Raw genomic sequence first — 5,241 nt, forward strand, 5'->3', positions numbered from 1 at the left:
GTTGTAGAAAATTAACCCTGCATTTCAATGCACTTAAATTTTTCTGAGTCGTAAATATGTTTGTTGGATGTCTGAAAGCATCATTCTTTTTTTATTTAATGGTCTTATAAAATATTTTGGAACGTTAAGTTTACATAGCTACCAAAGCAGGTAACCAGTAAAATACCAGTGTAAAAATTGGGTTGTTTACTTCCGGTGATGATTATTTTCTTATATGCAATGAAATGTTGTGTGAAATTTTCACTGTAACACTGGAAAGGATTAAACTTTACACATGCAAAGTATTTCCTTGGTTAAAATAAAGGTAAAAACTGTACAATTTTTTTTAAAGTACCAATTTAACAAAGACTAATAGGGAAAAATCAATGGTGGTATTACACCTATTTAGGGAAACTACATGTGCACTCGTGACCTTATTGTACTTTCATTTTTAAAAGTTATTAATAAACCAGTTCATACATTGTAAACATGGACTATTCGGAATGGATTGAGACACAGAAAGCACGTTTGAGGTAAAATTGCCTTGAAATGGGGGTTTACGGGTGTTTTCTAAGTCAAATGGGTGGACAGACAAAGTTGTAATTAGTTTACTGTGTTAAATTTTAAATTACCCTAACAGTTTTGTTCATACAACATGTGAATTTTTTATTTCAGTGTTCACATGTTCTGAAGAGCATTCTGTTGAAAAATCTTATATGTGAATAGGTCTGCAGATGACACTTCAGCATTAAAGTAAGTATCAACTATCATCATGTTTTTTTTGGTTTTTTTTTGGCCGCAAAAATTCACAATTTGCCATTGTGCCGTCTACATTTTGCACAGACAATAAATCATCTAAACACTTATTTGTCCTGGATTTATACACATCAGAATCCAGTCTCACATACTTAAACTTTATAATTCTTACCAATTATTTGTTGTACCAGCATTCCAAGGGACATAACCCTTTTTAAAAACATTTTGAGGTATTTTTTATTACTCTTTCTCCCCATTTTCTAATGTAAAATACAAGAAAGTGGACTCTTTGTGTAAATCTATTAGAAATATACTGTTATGAGTAAATAAAAAGACTTTGATACCAGTAACAATAAATGATTGACTGAAAGGGAACAGTTATTTGTCCCACTAGGCGAACAGACTAAAAACTCGAGTTACACATAAGGGCTTCTAGAAACTTTGGTGTAGACTTAACATTTATAGAGACAGTTCTTTCAGCTAAAACACTTTAATTATTGATTTAACATAACAGTTATTTCATTTTTGTGGGGAAATAATCACATTTGTTTTATTTTTTAGACAAAAGATATCAAATTTTGATGAAAATGGAAGGAAGGAGGAATAATGGACCAAAACAGACCAAAACAGACCTTCAAATGAACTCTAAAAGGTGCATTAAAATTGTTTATCATCTAAAAGTTGTCTTTTTTATTCTATTTAATTTTTTGAATGCATAGATTATGAGTTTTTGATCAGATATTAGCCAACACTGCATTTTATAATGATACACTGAAATTAGGATTTTTCGAAGAAATTAGACTGAAATTGTCTTAGGATATGGCCTTACATTATAGTGATTTTCTCTGAAACTATAGCTCTGACTGAGACAAAACTTGACAGTTATGCTTGAAATAACTTGCAATTGGAGGGAAAACAATTACATTAAGTTTATTTGACATTTAGGTGTTCTTTAGGTGTAATACCACCAAATCATTGTACGTCACATCCGGTTGCATACAAAAGTAGGCCTAAAACAATATTCCCTTGAATTTGTCAGTTGTAGAAAATTAACCCTGCATTTCAATGCACTTAAATTTTTCTGAGTCGTAAATATGTATGTTGGATGTCTGAAAGCATCATTCTTTTTTTATCTAATGGTCTTATAAAATATTTTGGAACGTTAAGGTTACACAGCTACCAAAGCAGGTAACCAGTAAAATAACAGTGTAAAAATTGGGTTGTTTACTTCCGGTGATGATTATTTTCTTATATGCAATGAAATGTTGTGTGAAATTTTCACTGTATCACTGGAAAGGATTAAACTTTACACATGCAAAGTATTTCTTTGGTTGAAATAAAGGTAAATACTACAATTTTTTTAAAAGTACCAATTTAACAAAGACTAATAGGGGAAAATCAATGGTGGTATTACACCTATATGAATTTGTATATATCATTTTAGATACCCATATATAAACATGTTATCATTCTGTTTATAGCGGCGAGATATACATTGAATTTCATCGTTATTCCGTATTTTTGTTTTTGTTTTGATGGACATTAAATGTTTTACATTGTCACAATCAAAACAATGGCTTTATAGTATTTATAAAAATCATAATGATTAAAAATGTCAATTGTTCGCGAAAAAATTGAGAGGTCTTTCATTTTCATACTGTAAAATATACACTAAAATAGCTCAGAATGTATTAAAAAGCTGAAAGGTTATGGCCCCTTTCTTCAGGTCTTAGTGTTAGGAAAACATCAATTGCAATAATATCAAAAGAACAAAAATACTGCATAAAAGAGACATGCAATTTTGACATACACCGAAGAGGAGAGTCGTTCAAAGTAGTTATTACATTATTTCATCCTTTAACTACAGATAACAGAAAATAGGGATTTCGTGAAAAATCAAACCACAATGTTTACAGAAAATCCAGACTCTATTACAAGGATTTTCGTGTTTACATTTAAAAAATATACTACTCAATTGTTTGAGCATGTTTATAAATGTTGTGCTAGTAATGTTTCTTTAAATAAATCTTTCTTCAAGGACATATGAATATTAACGTTATGCAAAATACTCTATATGGTTTTATCATGTACTAGTATGAATGTATAGCAAAGGTCAAAGTCTAAAACGCCAAATCAACCTTTGACTTTGACCTTAATTTCATGGTATCTTGTATGGTTTATAAGTTATATCAACATACAGCGTATTTCAAACTTTTTAGGGAAGAAACCTAAATGTATTGCAGTAATGACATATCGCAGCTAAAAACTCGGAAAAATCCTTGTTGACATGTTTAACTGTATCACTGGAAAGGATTAAACTTTACACATGCAAAGTATTTCTTTGGTTGAAATAAAGGTAAATACTACAATTTTTTATGTTATATTTAACTGTGCCATTAAAGTGCGAGGTTTGGCATGCCTTAAAACCAGGTTTAACCCACCACTTTGATTTCCCTTTAAAAGTGTCCTGTACCAAGTCAGGAAGATGGCCATTGTTATAATATTGTTCGTTTCTGTGTGTGTGTTGCATTTTAACGTTGAGTCGTTTCTGTTTTCTCTTATTTTTGAAATAAGACGTGGCACGGTACTTGTCTATCCCATATTCATGTATTTGGTTTTGATGTTATATTTGTTATTCTCGTGGTGTATTGTCTGTTGCTTGGTCCGTTTCTGTGTGCTGTTGCGTTTCGGTGTTGTGTCGTTGTTCTCCTCTTATATTTAATGCGTTTCCCTCGGTTTTGGTTTGTTGCCCCGATTTTGTTTTTTGTCCATGGATTTATGAGTTTTGAACAGCGGTATACTACTGTTGCCTTTATTTAATGATTTATTAGATGTAGCAATACGGCAAAATTAAGAAAACGAAATTTGACCTGTGACCTTGAACCTATTTTTGATGTTAGACATAGGACTTCAAATAAAAAAAACTTATGGTTTATAAGTTACAATTACATTTCACTGCTTTTAATAAGGAAAATAATTTGTTTATGGTGTGTCCGAATTATTTCAGTCAAAATGATTCTTAATATCCTGAGGATATACGGAGAAATTTCGAAGAACAAATTGTCGGTTTGTGTAAGTGTTACGAAGGAGTAACGAAAAGTGTTTGGAGATATAACAATTACTTTTAATATTCATTAAAAAAAGGATGAGTTTCAAAACCGCAATAACTGTTCAATATCACATGCTGAATACATAATCAACATCTTACGATACCCCAATAGAGCTAACAACAAATAATCAGAATAAACACTATTGAAAAAAAGAAACAACTGATAATCAGATGAAATACATTAAGGTGTTTACCTTAACACCTACTCGATTAAAGCATTAAAATAAGTAATTTATGGGATATAAAGTGTCCAACTCATTCGATATTCAAGAGCTTGTAGCTGATACTAATTAGACTTTATGAAACGTCACTAGTGTCTGAACAGAATTTTGAAACCAGAGTTATGTCAAATAACTGCTCGTCCTTATCTAAAAAAAAATTCATCGGAATATGCCTTGTTGATAAATATTTTGAATTAACTTCACAAATAATACAAGATGGTCTTGAGGTTGAGATTCTAGGTACTGACGTTGTCTATCATCATAATTACGTGCTATAGTGCTCTTTTATTCGTCTTAAAAAAGTTTGTAAATTATTAACCTGTACTGTTTAGTTCAATTTGGTTACATCATCTTGGCGCTACTCGGTACTTATACATCCCGATATTGTGTTATTGTGCTATCGTCGGTTTTTGTATTCTTGTCTTTCATTTTTGCTTAATATGTGCTTTGTCAAAATGCTATATTGGTTTTGTCTGTTGACCTATTTGTTTGTGTTATAGTTGTTAAGATAATAAAACAATGTGAGCTGCTGTACCCCTATTTTTGACATTTTTATCCATTATGTCTGTTTGTTTTGTTCACACATTGTTGTCAATATAATGGAATCTTATACGACTGTTATACAATTGAGGGGTTAGCTAGCTATAAAACCAGGTTTAATCCACCATTTTTTACATAAGGAAATACCTGTACCAAGTCAGGAATATGACAGTTGTTTTCCACTCGTTTGATGTGTTTGAGAAATAAAATTTTCAATTGGATAAGGGACTTTTCGTTTTGAATTTTCATGGAGTTCGATATTTTTGTTATTTTTACTTTTTATATCAAAAAGTGGCTTAATAATTATCAATAATGGGGGAAAATATGCATATTTTGAATTATTTATGTTTCAAATTAAGGCGACATATTTGCTGAACGATCTTTCTTGACCCCATTCTAAAAGCGGTCTGATTACCTTTTATTGCATTAAAAAATATAGTAGATGTATTATTGTTATGTTTCGTATCAGCATTCTGTCAAACCAGAAAAAAGCAAACTTGTTTGTCAACATTATTGAATAAACTCATCATAGATACCAGGACTAAATTTTATATATACGACAGACGCGCGTTTCGTCCACAATAGACTCATCAGTGACGCTAGAATCCAAAAAAGTTAAAAAGGTCGAATTAAGTA

The 5,241-nt window shown here is 30.9% G+C and overlaps 1 long non-coding RNA gene across 1 annotated transcript; it reads left to right on the forward strand.

Moving 5' to 3' along the window:
- Positions 1–210: 210 nt before the first annotated feature.
- Positions 211–1,725, forward strand: LOC134702129 (uncharacterized). The gene is made up of 3 exons (XR_010104333.1): positions 211–512; positions 655–732; positions 1,297–1,725. It is a non-coding gene; the product is annotated as an uncharacterized LOC134702129 (long non-coding RNA).
- Positions 1,726–5,241: the final 3,516 nt, after the last annotated feature.

This window comes from Mytilus trossulus, unplaced genomic scaffold, assembly GCF_036588685.1.
Source record: "Mytilus trossulus isolate FHL-02 unplaced genomic scaffold, PNRI_Mtr1.1.1.hap1 h1tg000398l__unscaffolded, whole genome shotgun sequence".
In the NCBI taxonomy this organism is placed as follows: domain Eukaryota; kingdom Metazoa; phylum Mollusca; class Bivalvia; order Mytilida; family Mytilidae; genus Mytilus; species Mytilus trossulus.